The sequence below is a fragment of the Balaenoptera borealis genome, assembly GCF_965194805.1.
Source record: "Balaenoptera borealis genome assembly, chromosome: 4".
In the NCBI taxonomy this organism is placed as follows: Eukaryota; Metazoa; Chordata; class Mammalia; order Artiodactyla; family Balaenopteridae; genus Balaenoptera; species Balaenoptera borealis.
The window spans coordinates 43,884,970-43,905,730 of NC_138861.1; the positions used below are offsets into that span (position 1 = coordinate 43,884,970).

The 20,761-nt window shown below is 42.6% G+C and overlaps 1 pseudogene across 1 annotated transcript; it reads left to right on the forward strand.

The window, feature by feature from the left end:
- Window positions 1–4,492: 4,492 nt before the first annotated feature.
- LOC309628522 (toll-like receptor 2 pseudogene) lies at window positions 4,493–19,853 on the forward strand (annotated as a pseudogene). Its single transcript has 2 exons — window positions 4,493–4,593; window positions 19,054–19,853. The product of its transcript is annotated as a toll-like receptor 2 pseudogene (transcript).
- Window positions 19,854–20,761: the final 908 nt, after the last annotated feature.

The window sequence follows — 20,761 nt, forward strand, 5'->3', positions numbered from 1 at the left end:
TTTGCGTGTTTGAGGAAGAGAACAGAGGCCAGTAACATGGAAGAAAGTGAGTGATGGGGACGCGGTGACTGGTGAGGTGAGAACCTTATAACAGACCTTATAACAAATCACACAAGGTAAATACTGTCTCTGTTTTGGAATAACAAGTAACTTCCCTAAGATCGCACAGCTTGGAAGTGACATAGCACACACAAAGATTTGAACTTGGGTCTACCTGATGCTAGAATCCACGTATTTGCCACAGCAGCAGCCTGCAGTTCATTGCAGAATCCACTAGAAGGGATGAGTTGCAAAGGAAACCATAAACAAGACAAAAAGACAACCTTTAGAATGGGAGAAAATATTTGAAAACCAAGCGACTGACAAGGGATTAATCTCCAAAATATACAAACAGCACATGCAGCTCAATATTAAAAACACAAACAACCCAATCAAAAAATGGGCAGGGCTTCCCTGGTGGCGCAGTGGTTGGGAGTCTGCCTGCCAATGCAGGGGACACGGGTTCGCGCCCTGGTCTGGGAAGATCCCACATGCGTGGAGCGACTGGTCCCGTGAGCCACAATTACTGAGCCTGCGCGTCTGGAGCCTGTGCTCCGCAACAAGAGAGGCCGCGATAGCGAGAGGCCCGCGCACCGCGATGAAGAGTGGCCCCCACTTGCCGCAACTGGAGAAAGCCCTCACACAGAAACAAAGACCCAACACAGCCATAAATTAAAAAAAAAAAAAAAAAAAAAAAAATGGGCAGAAGATCTAAATAGACATTTCTCCAAAGAAGACATACAGTTGGCCAAAAAGCACATGAAAAGATGCTCAACGTCACTAATTATTAGAGAAATGCAAATCAAAAGTACAGTGAGGTATCTGCTCACACCAGTCAGAATGGCCATCATCAAAAAATCTAAAAACAATAAATGCTGGAGAGAGTGGGGAGTGAAGGGAACCCTCTTGCACTGTTGGTGGGAATGTAAATTGGTGCAGCCACTATGGAGAACAGTATGGAGGTTCCTTAAAAAACTAAAAATAGAGCTACCATATGATCCAGCAATCCCACCCCTGGGCATATATCTGGAGAAAACCATAATTCAAAAAGATACAGGCACCCCAATGTTCATTACAGCACTATTTACAATAGCCAGAACATGGAAGCAGCCTGAGTGTCCATCGACAGATGAATGGATAAGGAAGATATGGTACATATACACAATGGAATATTACTCAGCCATAAAAAAGAATGAATTAATGCCATTTGCAGCAACATGGATGGACTTAGAGATTGTCATACTGAGTGAAGTAAGTCAGACAAAGAAAGACAAATATCATATATTGCTTATATGTGGAATCTTAAAAAATGATACAAATGAACTTATTTACAAAACAGAAACAGACTCACAGACTTAGAAAACAAGCTTATGGTTACTGGGGGGGAAGGGGGAGAAGGGATAAATTGGGAGATTAGGATTGACATATACACACTACTATATATAAAATAGATAACTAATAAGGACCTACATAGCCCAGGGAACTCTACACAATACTCCATAATGACCTATATGGGAAAATAATCTAAAAAAGAATGTATATATGTATATGTATGACTGATTCACTTTGCTGTACCCCTGAAACTAACACTACATTGTAAATCAACTATACGCCAATAAAAATTTAAAAATAAATAAAAATTAAAGAAAAAAAAGGATGAGTTGGGTGATCAGCCACCCCGGGGGCCCAGGATGGAGGAGTTGCCTAGGACGTGAGACTTTCATGGCTAAAACCAGGGCAGTCCGGAGGAAACCAGGATAGTTGATCACCCTAGGTGAGAACATGACCACTGGGGTCTTTGATGTGATATTAAACCCAGGCCGAGCCAGCAGCCATGAGTCAGCCAGGGGAAGACTCAGCTGTGTGTTTTGTTGCCAAAAGAATGAACTGTGGAATAGCCCCACCTTGTTGCTAAAACACGATGTTTTAAATACTGAAGTTTTGTTGCCTTTTGTTTTTCTCAGGTCATTTCTGTGAGAAAAGCTGGCCTAACACAGAGGTGTGGTCATGGAAACTTAGGACTGGGAGAGACCAAGGCTGGTCCACGCCCAACCTCAGCCACTGAGCAGGACATAGGGCACAGGGCAGGGCTTCCTGTTCCTCAGACGTCTTCCTACTGGGCATCCTGCTTTCGGCATATGTACTGATACAAGTGCCTCGTGCCCCTTCCTGAATCACACCTCCCCCCCCCACTCCCCCCCCCCAACCTCAGGGAGGTACCTGGCCCCTGGGAGGTGCTACACGGCAGTCCAACAAATGACAGTGACCTGTGCACAGCAAAGTGTGATGGGACTGAAAAGCTCACACCAGCGAAAGCTGGAGACTGAGCTGCAGACGTTACTTGGCTTTGCTGCCTTTACCATATCCTGGTGACCTGAAGCAGGAGGTCAGTGGCTCGAAGATAGCCCCAGTGGGATTGGCCGTCTCTCGTGGAGAAAACTGATCCTTCACTTCCTGCAGACCACCTCTCTTTGTGAACCTCTCCCACCGCAGACGCTGTGACCCGGAGCTTCTCCTCTGCTCCTCACAACCGCTCCTCTTCCTGGCCTCACTCTTCCTCGGAGAGTGAGTGACACCGTGACTGGGCCCTCGGACGCCTTCTCCTCCTCCCCAAAGAGCCCCACGCTCAGCTGGAACTTGCGCTTCTAAGCTGAAGACCTCCTAAGGGATCTCAGACCAGACTGACTTGATCTAGTGACCGAGGTAGATCATATCCACTCTCTCTCTGAACAGCACCCCCTGTGGGTGGGATATACTCCATGCCCCATCGTCAGGCTTGGCCTGATTTCTTGCTTTGGCTGTGAAATGTGGGCAGAGTGACAGTGTGCTAATTTCCAGGGGAAGATTTAACAGGTGCCGCATGGCCATTTGTCTCATACTCTTCCCTTCTGCCACCGAAGGGCATGCTCAAATAGAGGCTTGTCTTTCAGCCTGGGATTCAGAAAAAGACAACCAAATACCTACTCTCTCTGTTTTCTACAGAACCTCCGAAGCTGATGGTATCATAAAAAGCACATCATTGAAAGGTGACTATTTGCAAATGGGATCAGATCTCTAAGAATGACTGGATAGGAAGCTTCTGCCCAGTAATTATTCAAGGTGAAATGGAGAATTGATACATTCTGAAAGAGTACCTAAAATAATGCCAAGATCCAATACTCAGAGACCTATTACAAGTGACTTCTGAGAGAACCAAGCTTTAAGAGAGCTCTGTCTGCCCCACCTACAAAGGTTGGATTATGGAGTGTGTGGGCTTTTGGTTTGAAAGACAAGGTGTTGAGATAGTCTATTCTTAACAGAGCAACCGGAGCCGGAACTTTCAATTTGTCAGCCCGTGTCACACTTGCACTCCATACCCACCCGTGGCTTTCCATGACCCGTGAGAGCCATGACCCCCAAGAGCCTGCATGACATGATTCCCACCACCCCATCTCCCACACTGCCCTTCTTTCTCACTTTACTCCAAGCGCTGGCCTCCTTACCATCTCTCAAAGACACCAAGAAAGCTTCTGCCTCCAAGGCCTTGCACCTGCTGTTCTCACCACCCAAAACACTCACTCCCTACATGTCCCCGTGACACTCCCTCTCTCCCTTTAGGCTTCTATCCTGGGCTCACCTTATCACCCACGTGGAGACTGTACTTCCTTGCCCTTTATCGCTTTTGTTAAAATCAAACACAGATGGAGACTAGACTTGAGAATTTCCTACAAGCAAAGCTTAAACTAAGCAAAGCTTAGTTTAACTTAGTTTTGCAAGACAAGTGAGGTTACTAATTCCTACTTAAGTTTTGCATTGGTTTTACTTCTGTTTTTTATGAACTTTTGAAGCTTTGGATAATGAATTTGAGCACAAGTCACGTCACTCCTGGTTTGAAGCACTTCAGAGTCAATGTATAATATTGATGTTTGCTTTCTTCTGCAGTGAGAGGGCAGACCACATGTTCCAGATGATTTGACCACAGGTTGGTGCAGCTTACATTAGCCTGAATTGCTGAGTCACTACCTAGAGCAAAATTTCCCTGGAGACTTGTCTGGACCCTCAGTGGTCTCTGTATATTTGTTACAGCAGCATAACCTAAGCTATCCTGATTGATACCCATTCCCACATGCCATCAATCCCTCTCCCCTTACACTACTTTATTTTCTCCATAGTATTTATTATCACTTGACATGTATATTTACATGTTTGTTTGTGGAGGTCATTAATGTTGCTTACCAAATATTTCCATCTCTCCGCCCTCTGGACATGTAGGATGGGGCTGTGTTCCAGAGTTTCCCTTGTGCACAATAACTGGCCCCTTTGGACTCATCCTGGGTCTCAATGTGGCAGACAGACCCTAGGCTGGTCCCCACAATCCTTAAATCTTGGTGTCCATGCCCTTGTATAATATTCTCCTCTTGAGTATGGGCAAGAGCTGTGACTTACTTCTCACCAATAGAATGTGGTGAACGTGATGGGGTGTCGGTCCTATAATCATGTCGCGTTGTATAAGACCCCCGTCTTGCTAGCAGACTTTGTCTATGCCGCCGGCTTTGAAGAATCAGCTGTCATAAAGTAAACGGTTGTATTGGAGACACTCACGTGGCCCCTAGGAGCCAACAGTGACCCTGAGCTAGAAACAAATCCTCAACCCATGGCTTCAGGAAATGAATTCAGCCAAAACCCTGAGAAATATTGGAAGTGACTCTTTTCCTGGTTTAGGCTGTGGTGAGAGCCCCAGTCAGTATCTGAATTTCAGCTTGATGAGACCCTGAGCAGAGGACCCAGTGATGCCGCCATGTTGGCCTCCCTACCCACCTGACAAGAATTAAGCTCCATGAGGGCAGAGATTTGTTTTGTTCACTTCTAATTCCCCAGCATTGCTTGGCATATAGTGGACACTCAATAAATATTTATTGGATGAACGAATAAATGGAAAAGAACTTTGTTTTGTTTAACTTAAGAGATACTTGCCTATAATAAATTATTCATTAAATATAACATGTTAAATATAATATGTTTTGAAAAGTCTAAAGCAACTAAAACTCTGTCATAAGTTTACTACTGAGTTCCAATTCTCATTATGCACAAGGATGATATGATTTGATCCATGGTAGGAACTAAATTTATGCTAAAACAAAAAATAGGATAATATAAAATGAGTGTTTCTTAATCCAGATAAATAAAACAAAACTTTCATTGGTCTTAACCGTGTCATGAGAAATTGGCTGTTAGCATTTTTGTCAAACTTGGAGAGTATGTCTGGAATAGTCTGGTTTACAACGAACAGGAAGTCACATAGTGGAATCTGGTTGTCAAATAAGAGCCTCAAAATGAAAGCCATGCGACAGGCCTCGATTTACAGTAAAGCCATTTCTCATAAACATACTATAAGGATTTATTACATAGTGATGGTTATAATTGTCCTGAGAAATGCAGGAAATTGGGACAGCCAGACTCGAACATGTGGATATTTTGTGACAATGTTATATTGCAAAGTGGCTTCCCTTTGTCAACTGTCACACTTGTGGATTCCTTTCCTACTACTTGTGATAGGCACAATAATCGTCTCCCAAAGACGTCCACATTTTAATCCCCACACCCTGTGAATATGTTATGTTACATGGCAAGGAGGAATTAAGGCTGCAGATGGAATTAAGGAGGCTAATCAGCTGGTTTTGAAATGGGGAGATTATTCTAGATTCTCTGGTCGGGCCCAATGTAATCATAAGTGTGTTAATAAGTGAAAGAAGGAGACCAGAGTGTCAGAGTCAAGGTCATTCCTTGACTGGTTAGCTTGCAATTGGGGTAAAACCTCAGATACGATCACTTCTGGACAGTGCTGTATTAGTTTCCTATTGCTGCTTTAACAAATTACTGCAAATTTAGTGTCTTTAAGACAAGAAAAAATTTTTAATCTTATAGTTTTGGAGGTCGGACACTGGGCTAAAATCCTTTCTGGAGAAAAGTCCATTTCCTTGCCTTTTCCACCTTCCAAAGGCAAGCTAACCAGTTGGCTTGTCACGGTCCCATGGATGCTGGCAGAACACAGGAGACCAGTGACAAAGGATTATTTCTTTTTTTTTTTTTTTTAAATTAATTAATTAATTTAGTTATTTATTTTTATTTTTGGCTGTGTTGGGTCTTCGTTTCTGTGCGACGGCTTTCTCTAGTTGCGGCGAGCAGGGGCCACTCTTCATCGCGGTGCGGGGGCCTCTCACTGTCGCGGCCTCTCTTGTTGCAGAGCACAGGCTCCAGACGCTCAGGTTCAGTAGTTGTGGCTCACGGGCCTAGTTGCTCCATGGCATGTGGGATCTTCCCAGACCAGGGCTCGAACCCGTGTCCCCTGCGTTGGCAGTCAGATTCTCAACCACTGTGCCACCAGGGAAGCCCCAAAGGATTATTTCTTACAGCAATGGCAGCAGCTAGAGTATCAGCATTTTGCATGGTTCACTGAGCCCAGATTCCCATGGGGCAGGGTGAGGAGGGCCCCGTGACACCTGCACACACAGTGGGGTGTATGACAGCAGAGGATCCCTGAGCTTGGGGAACTCAAATCTTTCCAATTGGGCAGTAAGCACGCCTGCTCTTTGCTCCCAAGGCAGGTACTACTGTATCTTCCAAAGCTGAAAAGTAGTAGTAAGAGTAATAAGCATGAGAACAGTGGTTTTAACTTACAAACTACTTTTCACATCCACCATCTAATTTAATCTTAACAACCCTGTAAAAAGGTAACACTCCCAAGAAATTGAGGCCCAGAAACACTGACTGACACGCAGAAGACCACCGACCCAGTAAGGGTGGGCCACCATTTCCTGTCGCCATTTTCCATTCCACTACTCTTGGCAAATCCACCTATTTGTGTAGCTCTTCACCCTTGGAAGGTATGAAGCTCAGAGTAAATAGTTTTTCAAGCTCTCACCCTGGTGACATGCACATGGTAGAGACTGAAAGGCAGTTGATAGAAAGAACATGGGTTATGGAATTAGGTGACTGGACTTCAGATCCTGGCTGTGCTTCTTACTAGCTTCTCTGACCTCTACTAGCCTCAGTTTGCCCATCTGCAAAACGGGGTTCATAAATCTTTCACAGGGATGCTGAGAGACTTTCGCCTCATGTGTAGTGTTCATGTTGTCCCTCTTGGAATTACTTGCACAACTTATGTCTTCCCTTTAAGACTGTGAGTTTTTGTTCTCAATCGAAGTATGACTTACAATATTATATTAGTTTCAGGTGTAAGACACAGTGATTTGATATTTTTATAGATTATACTCCATGTAAAGTTCTTATAAAATATTGGCTATATTCCCTGTGCTGTACAGTACATCCTTGTATCTTATCTATTTTATTCCTACGAGTGTGTACCCCTTAATCTCCCTCACTCATTTTGCCTCTCACCCACACCTCTCCCCTCTGGCAACCACCAGTCTGGTGTCTGTATCTGTAAGTCTGTTTCTGTTTTGTTAGATTTGTTCCTTTTTAAAACTGTGAGCTTCTCAAGGGCAGGGGCCATGACTCTGTGCCGTTCACCCCAGCAACTAATTCCACGCCTGACAGAAGGACACGCTGAGTAAACGTTGTCAACAGAAAGCCAATGTCTGGCCCCTCGTAGGTGCCTGACAGTCCTGCTCTCTTGCCACCCTCCCTTTGCAGGCCACCCCTGTCTGGTTTGGCTTCCTGCACGATGGCTTGTGCTGGGCATGGCGTGGTTCCAACGGGAAGTTCAGGTCCTCCAGAGCAGTCACTTTCATTTCCTAAAACTGAAATTTCTGGAAACATGTGATGCAAGAGTGGAATGTGACTGCAGTCACTCCCTGGACAGCCTGCAGCAAGACAGGGTTGTCCTGCCCGCTTCCTGGCAGAGCTGGGGTTGGTCCAGTTGTGCAAGTTTCTGAGATTTCAAGCAGAACAAGTCTTCCTGTGTGTTCTTCGCGATGCAGGGAATCTTCCTCAGCAGAGCTGGCCCGCGGTCTTGGAAAGGAGAGCAGCGTCCTTCCCCTCCCAGAGCAGTCCCAGGTCTCTCCTCCGAAAGGAACAATACGCTACTGTTGGGCCTGTGGGTGTGGCCTGGAGCCATCCCTTGACAAAGAGACAAAACGTGTTCTCAGATGAGGTTTTCCTGGAGTGGGTTTCTCCCCTCCTCCTTCCTCTGTCCCCTCCCCTTTCCTGGACTCTATTCTCTGCTCCTGAGGGGGTCCCCCCCTCTTCCCTAATACTTTGCCTTCATTGTCCCAGTTGAATCTGCCTGAGGCCACACCCTCTGCTCCCAAATTGCACCTCCACCTGTGTCATCAAACCCTCATTTTCTGAGAGAAACTGAGCTTGTCTAGTTGGTAAGAGGGAAACAATATTCATCTTAAAGTCGGAAGCCCCATAATATTTACATTCCTTAGTGTATTTACCTTTTGTCAAAGGGACTTATTCGTCCAAGTGAACGCTTTCTATGGCATCATTTTCATACAGAGTTTCTGGCCAGTTAGTCCATTCCAGGTCCCTCAAGGAATAATTCTTTCTTGATAATGCCTGCTTCTTTGAGAGTGACACAGGGGGAGGGTCGGTGACTTTATATTTGGTTGACATTGGATAAGGTCTTTCCTCACCTGTTGGGTCTTCTGCCCCCATTGGACCAGAAAGATAGGTTTAGGATCTGATTATTTGAGTGGCAACAGTTATCTGGTAATTTTCCTGGCAGGGCAGTCAGCTTAAGATTAGAAACAAATGCTTTTTTAGGAAAGAGTGGGGAAAAAAAATCTACCCAGATATCCACACCCATTCATATAGTTTAATTTTCTCTTGGAATTTTTATTATCTGCCAACACAGCTTTGAGTTCTGCAATTTCACGGGTCTAAGAGTGCCTCAGTCAACAGAGCTACAATCCGCTTTCTCTTCTCATTCACCCCATCACTGTGTACTTTTGTCACCTATTATTATTATTCATATGCTACATGTTTGTGCACAGATATGGACAGGCAGCTTCATTTCTCCAGTTGATTTTCCACAAAATAAATACTATTATTCTTTTAGCTCTACTGACAAACAACTCATAGCACTCCCAAAGGCCAGGCACTGCTTGTACTTTGCAGAAGGCACTTTGCCTAATCGTCATAACAACCCTATTAAGTTCATTTTACAGAGATGATAACTGGGGAGGATCATGCAGTTAGCAAGAGGGCCCACAACCTCTATCTGTAACCACAGCACACACTGCCTCCCTACTGTACTTTCATGGCAGACCTGTTTTAAAAACACTTTGAAATATTATTTCTCACAACAAGCAAGAGTCATAGTATCCTAACTTTCTAAAAGTCAATCTGGACTGTTGGACAGATGGACAGTTGAGGGAGGACCAGACCCCACTGTAGCCATGGCAGGTTCATGGTTGTCGAGGTGATATTCCTGCTGTCCCCCCAGATTCTGGGGGGTTGGGGGCAGTGGCCGCTTGAATCAGGAAATAGAAAGGTGGCTGTGGGCAGAGCAAGTGACTGTGTGAGATTCCTTCCCCCAGGACAAATGTTCTCATTATTTTTCTCCTGATCCATCAACAATTGGATTAGACTGGCTGACCTACAGCAAACTAGAGCAGGAACTAAGTTCCCACAGTTTAAATGCCTCTTAAAAAATAATAGCTAACACTGAGCATGTACCAGCTTCTGGGCATTATACCCTGGCTAAGAGTTATCATTCCCCTTTAACAGATGTAAAAACTGAGTCTTGTGATCTGCTCAGTCATAACGCTAGCATGTGGAAGAGGTAAGGTTTGAACCCGAGTCTCTCTGATGACAAAGCTCTGGCGCTTTTGCTCCATTGTCCCCATAACGCTGTGGATGAGGGGTGGGACTCTGTTATGCTGAGCCCTGGAAACCAGTCGGGTTCGGCTTTGGATCTGTGCTCTGTGGTGCATGGGCCATGTTTGGCGGCTGAACTGATTCAGTCCAGAAGCTGATTTATGGCAGCGATTCATGTGAGTCCTTCAGAGCCGGAATAGCATATTTTTATGAACCTATATTTTAGTATGTATGCAGGAAATGAGGGAAAAGCTGTTATGAGCCAGGAAGGATAACGATCATGATCATGATAATACCAGCCAACAGTTATTGATCTCTTTGTATGCCAAGTTTCTGTTAAGCACATTATATGCATAAACTCACTTAAACAGTTGGGAAAGTCAACTGGTATTGAGAAGGTCCAATACAATCATCATTTAACTTCCTTCTCAAAATAGTAAATGCTATCGTTTCAGACAAGGTTTATTTTGCTTAAGTGTCTCATATGAGGCAATCACACTTGAATTGTGCAATGCATTTGGGCAACATTTGTATGAAGAAATCTTGCAACAAAATAGGGGCACGTACATACACGCTATAAAAAAATCTAGCCTTTTCTATTATTTGAGGGTTCAGTCACATTCTCATTGAATAGTATTATTCTCATTGAGTAAAAGCATAGGCATTTGTCTATGGAGATCTAGTGAAACGCATGGTGCATGGGCTTTGAAATCAGACAGAGTGATGTTCCAATCCTACCTATGTCACTTGACAAGTCCTGAACCCTTCTGAGCCTCTTTAAATTTAAAATGCAGATAATACCTGCCTCATAGACTTGTTAAGGCATTAAACAAACATACATAAAACTTCAAGTGGAGATACTAACACAAGATCAGTCTTAGTATAAGCATCTACCTCCCACTCCCCCATCCCGCTTTGGAGTCTACCTGCCAAACTTGACAGTGTTCCCTGACTTCTCCTCCATTCTTCAAGCTCTATTCTGTGCCCCATTTTATGGTTCTTTATTTCCTGATTATCTTGATTTATTCATTTATTTATTCAAAAGTTTTTATTGAACACATACTATATACAAGTCACTGGGTAAGCACTGAGAATACAATAGTGAGATAAACAATTCTTTTTATGGCCTCATGAGAGAGACAGGCACTAATCACACATGTGGGAGGATATAGTTACAAACTAAGCTAAATGTTATGAAGGAAAGGAACACATATCTAGGCTGAAGAGTAAGGGAAGTGAAGGTGAGTGGAGACCTGAAGGAGAAGTGAGAGTCTCTATGGCAGGTGGTGATGGTGCAGGTGGAGGTGGTGGTGATGGTGTTGGTGATACTGTAATGATGAAGGTGATGGTGCAGGTGGAGGTGGTGGTGATGGTGTTGGTGATACTGTAATGATGGAGGTGATGGTGCAGGTGGAGATGGTGGTGATGGTGCAGTGGGGATGCTGGTGCTAGTGGTGGAGACGATGTTGGTGGTGGAGGTGCTGGTGATGGTGGAAGGGATGGTAGTAGAGGATGGTATCCACAGCACAGGGAACAGCATATGCAAAGGATCTGTGGTAGGTGGAAACTTCGTGGGTCTGGAAACCTGAAAGTCTGATGTGGCTGATGTGGCAGCACACAGACGGTGAGGGTGAGAAGAGGCAGAGACCAGAAGTTGAAGCACAAGCCACATCACAGACCCTGCAGGAACTTGTAGCCTATGTTAAATACTTGGATCCTAATCTTAAGAACAATTTGGAAGCCACAGAAGAATATTAAACTTGAGGTGGGGTGAAATGATCAGATTTGCATTGTTAAAAGATCATTCTAGATCTCTACTGTCCAGTAATGGTAGCTACTAGCTACACATGGGTATTGAACACTTGAAATGTTGCTGGTCTTAGTTGGGATGTGCTGTGAATGTAAAATACACACTGGATTTCAATGACAGTGTAAAAAAGGAATGTAAAATATCTTGTTACTTTTTTCATAATCTTTACATATTGGAATGGTAATATTTGGGGTTAAATAAAATGTAATTAAAATCAGTTTTACCTGTTTCTTGCTTACCTTTTAAAATGTAACTACTAGGACATTTAAAATTACATAAGCAGCTCCCATGATATTTTTATTAGAGGGGGCTGCTCTAGATGCAGCGTGAAGAAGGAGCTACGGAGAAGGCGAAGCAGGTGAGACCATCAGGAGGTTGTTTTCATAGTCCAGGCAAGAGGTGAAGGTAGCTCTAACTAGGCTGATGGAAGTGGAAGTAAAAGGAGTTGGATGGATTCGAGGTAAAATCAGCAGAACTAAGTCTTTAGCAGATGCTTCTGGATAGATGGTGGTGCCACATGTTGAAATAAAAAACACTAAGAGAGGACCAGCCTTGGCAAGAAGTATCATGAGCTCAGACTTGGACATGCTGAATGGACATGCTCTGAGACATCCACGTGGACGCATGTCTCCAGAAGGCAGTTGACCATCTAGGTCTGCAGCTCGGATGAGATGTCTGCATGGGAGACTTAAATTTGAGAGGTATTGGCATAGAGATGAACATAAATGAGACTCCTTAGGAAGAAAGCAGCCAATGAGGACTGGCCTAGGACCTAGACTTGGGAAACAGGGTAAGGGAGGACAAGTCTGAAAAGGAGCATCGAAAAGGAAGCCTAAGTATGTGGGGTCATGGAAGCCAAGGGAGAAGCAAAGAAGGAAGGAGTGTCAGCAAGGAGATTTGTTCTGACAGATTAGACAACAGGAAGAATACAATGTATTTGGGAGTCAGCAGTATGGCGGTCATTGATGACCTTTGCAAGTGCTGGTTGGAGTGATAGGTGTGGAAGCCAGGTTGGAGTAGACTAAAGACTGGGCAAGAGGTGAGGAAACAGAGACAGGAAGTATAAAGAGCTCTTTCCAGAAGTTACTCTATGAAGGAGGAGAGAGAGAGAAGCTTGAGGGAGATGAGAATTTGTTTTTGTTTGTTTATTTGAAATAAATATGGAAGAGACTTGAGGATGTGTAAACACTGGTAGGAATGATCTGGTTGAGATGGAGCGGTGGAAAATACAGGAGAGAGAAAGGATACTAAGCAGCACGTGGTTCCTGAGACGGCAGGGAGGGAGCGTCTCGATTGAACCAGGTGGGGCTGGCGGCCATTCTAGGAGGGAGCCCTCTCATACTGCAGCAGGAGGGGAGGGTGGGTGTGGGTAGGAGCTCAGCAGTGAGAAGTTGAGGGGATCTCTGTGGATGGCTTTAACTTCCTCTGCGAAATAAGAGGCAAAGTCATCCCCGAGAGCATGTGGGGAGGCAGAGACTGCCAGTGGCTGGAGGAGGGTGGAGGGTGAGGTGGGTTGGCTAGAAAAGTGTAAAAACAGTGTCTGGTCTCCTCTAAGTCCATAGGGAACTTTCAGGTTTAGGATTTTGTCACATAGGAGGAATAGGAACATAAGGAAAAGAGAGTGGTGGCTCTAGAACTCCTATTTAGAAGTGGTGATCTGACTCAGGGGTGAGAGGGCTTGAAATCTTTTTGTATACTATTTTCCATTACATGATAGTGAGAAAACACCAACTGTTCATACGGAAGGGCAGGGAAGGCTTCTGGAGATTGGGGGGAGGGGAAAGCCCTCTCCATGTTTGGTGACACCACTGGCAAGAGGGTTTGCGGGGGTGGTAAGGGTGTCTTGGAGATTCTGAAGTAAGAAAGGCTGCGTCATCCCAACTTCCCAAGACCTCCTGCTGGCACCCCCAGCACCCCTGTGCAATGGGCATGCATATTCAGACCATCCGGTGGCCACACCCAGGCTGGTATTTTCCCTGTAAAAAAGGCGGAAGAACCCAGCGAACCAGAAATTTGGGGCCAAGTATGACTCTCCACAGAATGCTTAGAGGATGGGAACCCCGGATTCTGCTGACCCTTCCACCTGTGAGCTCCAGCTTGCACCAGGCACTGGCTTGAATCTACACTAAATAAGGAAGAAAGACAAGGCAGGAGATGACCAATGGGTTGGGGGAAGAGGAGGGACCAGTGGACTCTGAGCAAGATGCAGGAGGCTGAGTTAGTCATTTTGAACTTGGACAACTGTTGGTAATCCCCGGGTCCCGGGAGTGACCGAGGTAGTGCAGGGGAGGAGCTCGGGGGACGAGGGGGTATAGGAACCGAGAGGTGACAGGTGGGTCATCTTTGTGAACAGTGAAGCAGCTGGGCTTCTGGAAGATCTTAAGAAGAAGTCTGTGAGCAGATGCCAAAGTCTTCGACAAGTGAGAGGAAGGGAGCAGGAGGTCAGCAGACAGTGAGAGACAGAGGAGGGCATGAGGGCAAATGGCGTATGTGAGCTGGGAGCCTCAAAGGGACTGGTTTTCTTACAAAAGGTTGGGGAGATAAGTCAGTGACTCTCACATTTGATCAGGGAGTGGAGTTCCTGGATCTGATGATGCCTTACCCTACCCTACCCTAACCCTAACCCTAACCATGGATTTAATCCCATAGATTTAATCCCATCATATAAACCAACATTTAGTACAAATCATCTCTTAGTAATCTAAAAGGGCTGGAGCTGGCACGTGGTAAATAATGTATACACAGTCAAATCTGTTCCAGTGATTGACAGCTCAAGGAAGCCATAGCTGAGGGAAGAGCAGAAGGACACTGGCGGGACACACAGGATCAGACCAGAAGATGAGGCCGTAACTGACTCAAGCCAGAGGAAACCGTGGCCATAGGCAGCAGAAGAGGAAGGAAGGACATGGCAAATTTTTTCTTTGGTGACTCAAATTTAATTTTGTCAATGTTGGCTTTTTTAAAAAAAAGTCCTCATTATTTTTTGTCTGCAGAAGAGATAATTCAGGAGTTTGCTTTGGCTTTATGATTTAATATCTAAATAACTAAATTTGCCAGGTTAAAAATCTTGTCCTTCCTTAAGCTTTTAGGTTTGACTAACTATTCGTAAATCTACCAAATTTAAACATCAGTTTAAAAGGGACTTTGGCTTTTGTTTGGTCCCATTTACAAACTTAGCTAACTAAACTTTTAATTAATTTTAGTGGCATTTATAAATGTGATATATTTGATGTTCTCTTTAAGTGTCAATTGTTTGACTTAGTAAAACTTTCCTGAGTTCTTAGACAATTCTAACTAATACACTTATAAATATGGTAAAATTTAAGCTCTCTTAAATGTTTCAATGTATGACAAATGTTTCAATCTGTGTTTCTACAAACAATGAAAAATTTCAACTTAAAATCACAAATATAAATGAAGTATACATTTTAAGTTGGAATTACAAGCTTGACCTTGACTCTAATAGACCAAATTTTAAAAAAATGTGACAAGTCTTTAAAAACCAAATATTCATAGATTCCTTAGCACAAAATATTAATATAAATACTAATTATAAGTCTTCCAGAGATTGCATCCAGAAACTTTTTGGGTCAAGTATGACTGTCCATACAATGGCCAAGAAGACAGCAACCTCCAGGCTTTGAAAGATACTTACACACACGTAGGAAACCATTACATCATCATACATAATTTGGGAATTCATTCATAGAGAGGTGGCCAATGATATGGCCTAGGAAGCTGGCAATATAATGCATGGTCTGTGACCGTGACTGGTACACCCTGAACCCTAGTTATGCTTTGTAACAGGACTGAACCTAGAGAAGGCAGTGGTCACACAGCTCATGTCCCTGGGTCTGAGTCATTATCATGAGCTCATTTTTTTCCATCCACATGGAAGGCAGCAACTTCTACCCAGACTGCCACATCACATGGTTGGATTTAGCAGTTATTTGATTCTTAAGATATTTCAATATATTTCCCAAGGCACTCCAAAGAACTTAGAAATTGATAAAATTCTGCCTTCTTTTCATATTCTTCCTGACTGATGAGGCCATACAGATATTAAAATGATACCAGCTGCTCGCTCATGGTTTTGTCTGACTCTGTGGTTGGAAAGAATACACTATATTTCTTCATTGTCGTCTTTAAACAAGGTCAGCTATTGTGCGGCAAGTGTAGGAAGTTGGGGCTAGAAGCCGCTGGTCAGACTTCTCTCCCTTGCAGTCCCACCTGTGTCTGCAATGTCCATACTCCATTCCTCCAGACCCAACTGATGTTCTGAAAAGGCATGTCAATCCACCACTCAACAAGTAATAGTTGGGACTTCCCTGGTGGTCTAGTGGTTAAGAGTCTGCCTTCCAACACAGGAGACGCGGGTTTGATCCCTGGTCACGGAGCTAAGATCCCACATGCCACAGGGCAACTAAGCCTGCGCACCACAACTAGAGCCCACGCGCTCTAGAGCTCCCGTGACGCAACTAGAGAGCCCTCATGCCGCAACGAAAGATCCCCCGTGCCACAACGAAGATCCGCGTGCCGCAACTAAGACCCGAATTGGCCAAATAAATAAATAAATAAATATTAAAAAAAAAAAAGCAAGTAATAGTTGATTAGTGCCTACTGTGTTCTCAGGGCTGGGAATACTTCACTGAAAAAAGGAGAACAAAGTCCATGCCCTCATGAAGTTTACATCCAGCCACATTCAGCAGCTGTGTGTGAATTTGAAATCTCCTTTTCTATCATCTACTACCAGTCCTGCAACAGATGAAGATTATTTGCATTGTCCTTGAGAGTTTTGTATATTTGGACCTAACCTATACAAACTTACCTCATGTATCATCTTCATGGTTTGGCCCTTTGCATCTGGGATAATGCATCAGAGAACTTGAAGAAAAGTCTCTTTCCCTCTCTTTTTTCATTTTCCCAAGTTTTAGATTCCTGAAATATTCACAGATTCTCTAAATTAAAAAAAAAAAAACAAGACTTTTATGGACTTTCTGTTCTGAATTAACTTAAGTTTGATGCTTCCAATCCTTGGAGTTAGGTACCAAGAAGTCTGAAATCAATGTAGAAGATCAGTCACTTGGGCTGACAGATGAAGCAGTCAATTTTACTGTAAGAGATTTTGTTGGTCTTTGTTTCTTCTTTCTTTCTTTCTTCCTTTCTTTTTTTAAAAAATGAACATTTAGACCATTCTTACTAGGAATATCTTAATTTCTGGAATCATTGTAGTCTGATGAGTTTAGTCCTGGAATGGACTTTGTAAAATTTGGGTGCTGAATCGCTCTGATTACACATGGAGTGGTATTGGCAAGGCAGAAAGCTGAAAATGAGCATTCCAGAAGGGATAAAGCCATCCAAATATGATATTAGAAGATTTTATGATTTTATATTTCTAGGTAGTTTGGACTTCCTGAGTTACTTAAGAAACAATTTTCTTTCCATCAAGAAATATCTTAGCCAGGTCTCTTTTGGTTGCAAGTGAGAGAAATTAATGTAAACTAATTAAAGTACAAGGAGACATTTTATAAGCAAGGCAGGATGACCTGCTAGAGAAATTAGGTGTTTTCTCCTTCTTTCTCTAAAAGGCGAGCAAAAGGTTAGCTCCTCTATTTTGGAGGCCTGATATATCCATCCTTTGCTCTTGGAGAGAAGAGGATGTTTTAAAGTCGGGTTTATTGAGATAATTTATATATAATAAAATTTATCAATATAAAAAGTAGTTTGATGAGCTTGATAAAGACATACAGTCATGTAACCACCATCACAATCATGATACAGAACATTTCTATCACCCCCAAAAGTCCCCATATGCCTCTCTGCAATCAATCCCCTCTCCCACCTGGCTCCCTGATACCTCTGCTTTCTGTCATAGTTTTGCTTTGTGTAGAATTTAAATCTAAATGAATTGTGTAGAATTCACTTAAATGAATTCTATAGTATGTATTTGTTTGTGTCTGACTTCTTTCACTTCATATAATTCTTTTCAGATCATCCATATTCTTGCATATTTCAGCAGCTCTGCCTTTTTATTGTTGAGTGGTATTCTATTGTATACATATACAACGATTTCTTTATCTGTTCATGAGATGATAGATATTTGGGTCATTTCTAGCTCTGAATAAAGTACATGCTTTTGTTGGACTTATTTTTTCATTTCTCGTGGGTAATTACCTAGGATTGAGATTGTTGCATCATTAAGTGCATATTTAATTTGATAAGAAACTGTCAAACTTTCCCAAAGTGGGTGTATCGTTTTGCATTGCCAGCAGCAATGTATGAGAGTTTCAGTTGTTCTACATCCTAACCGACACTCGGTATTGTCAGTCTTTCATTTTAGCCTTTCTAGTGGGCATGTAGTGGTATCTCAATGTGTCCCCCCTGCCCGAGTTTTATTGAGATATGATTGACATGTAGTATTGTATTAGTTTAAGATGTATAACATAATGATTTGATATATGTATATATAGTGTGACATAATTATCACAATAAGTTTAGTTAAAATCCATCATTTCACATAGTTACTATTTTTTCTTATGATGAGAAATTTTAAGATCTACTCTTAGCAAGTTTCAAAGGTATAATAACAGTATTACTAAAACAGTAGTACTAACTATAGTCACCATGCTGTACATTACATTCCCAGAATTATATATCTTATAACTGGAAATTTGTACCTTTTGACCACATATAAAGAGGTCAATTTCACTCGGAAAGGTTTTGTCAATCTTTCAAGTTTCCAAAATATTTAGAACTCAGAAATACTGCTCTTCATATGAGATCACAAGTAACAGAAGACACTCTTACACTCAGGCCCACAGCGAAAAAACTAATAGTAAAACAAGTTGAAGTAATTAAACAATAAGATTTGAAAATCAGTTATTGAATGTAGAACTGGAAGACTGTACTTCAGGAAAATGGAAAATGGGATGGCTGCGATCCCATGATCAGACCAGGCCCAATAGAAACTGTAATAACAACAGAGCTTAGCTATGAGAATTTTCCACAATGATAGAACTTTAAAAACATGCTTTTATATTAACTAAAGATATTCACAGTTGAAACTGCCAAAGCTTGCTTAATAACATATCGCCCTTCTCAATATTTAAAATCCACAGGATACTTGGATCTCAGTGAACATTTGATGGTTGGAGAAGAACTGAAACAGTCAGTTCAAAGGTTCTCCCTACATACTTTGATTTTAAGACAAAATAATCTATAAACTCTGGACAATGTTGCTTTCTCTAGAAAAACCTGACTAACATTGATCTTTGTCAGTGTACACTTGGTTCTTTACTTAACTCTTATCAGAGGCCAGAAAAGGTAACATACTTGAATTTATCCAGTGTCAAAATATACAATCTAACACTCAATGTTTCCCAGACACTAGGCATATTAGATGTTAGCCATATAGTCTTTTATTTTGTCACATCTTAAAGAACTTTACATTTTCAGGTACATGTCGAAGATGCTCCCAGGTACTTCCTTTCCTTGGAAAGTAAACAAGAAAATAAAACTTTCTCTAAGGAGCAACTTGATTCTTTTCAAAAACTGAAGACTTTGGAAGCTGGTGGCAACAGCTTCATTTGCTCCTGTGACTTCCTGTCTTTCATGCAGGGGCAGCAGGCCCTGGCCCAGGTCCTGATCGGACTGGCCAGAAGACTACCTGTGTGACTCTCCATCCCCCGTGCGGGGCCAGCGCGTTCGGGACACCCGGCTCTCACCTTCTGAATGCCACAGGGCAGTCGTGGTGTCTGCCGTGTGCTGTGCCCTTTTCCTGCTGCTCCTGCTTGCGGGGGTTCTGTGCCACCGTTTCCATGGACTGTGGTACGTGAAGACGATGTGGACCTGGCTCCAGGCCAAGAGGAAGCCCAGGAAGGCTCCCCGCAGGGACATCTGCTATGACGCCTTTGTGTCCTACAGTGAACGGGATTCCTACTGGGTGGAGAACCTCATGGTCCAGGAGCTGGAGCACTTCAACTCTCCCTTTAAGTTGTGTCTTCACAAGCGGGACTTCATTCCTGGCAAGTGGATTATTGACAATATCATTGACTCCATTGAAAAGAGCCACAAAACCATCTTTGTGCTTTCTGAGAACTTTGTGAAGAGTGAGTGGTGCAAGTACGAGCTGGACTTCTCCCATTTTCGTCTCCTTGATGAGAACGATTCTGCTGCCATTCTCATTCTGCTGGAGCCCATTGAGAAAAAGGCCATCCCCAGCAGGAAGGGTTTCAGTTGAAGAATAATTCTAGTTTTTAAAAGAAAAATATTTATAAAATGAAATATTCTCAGGTTTCAAAACTCAGCTCTATGTTGATTCAGAGTTTTACTATTATCATTTTGCATAGGCACTATTAAATAGTATTCTTCAAAAGTTACAGATGTTATTGAAATCTCTTCAAAGTAGAAAAATTTTGAAGAATGAGCATTTGCGTACAACGATCTGTGTATTTGTGCAAGGATTAGAGCAGATTTTCATTAAGTGATTTTTGATGGATATATTTATTATTTTCTCTATTACAAAATATTTTATGTGAACAAGATAGACTGTGTTTTTTGATAACTTCATTTTAGAATTTCAGTCAGATTCTCAAAAATATAGAAACCATGAGAATTACTTTTTACCGAATTATCTTTTCATACTGTGTTCATTTTCTAACTTTTAAAAAAAAGAATAAGTTTTGTAGGCAGTTAGAGGAGGTCTTATACTGAAAAGAAACTAAGGCGTTTTGGAGTCTAACCTGGGATTTGCCACATGGCTCTGAGCCATATGACTTGAGGCAAGTTCTTTAATCACTTGAACTGAAGGCGTAATAATATCAGAACTATTTATTTCACGTGTTATTATGAGACTCAGGTGAAAAGATTTATGTGAAAGTGCTTCGAAAACGTGAAGAACTGAACACGTATAAGGATGTGCCTGAGTAGAAGGTGCTAATAGCTTTGCTGAGAGTGTAGAGAAAAATTCACTGCATGTAGATGACACTGGTAGTAAGTTGTGGGTAAATACATAATTTCTACTTAACTTTGTCAGAATATTCTAATCAACTTTGGGATTACAAAGCAATAACATCAGTCAATCTAGGCAGCTCAACTAGAAAAGATATATAGAGAAAGAACAGAGGTTTTCAGTTTCTGGGCAAAAAA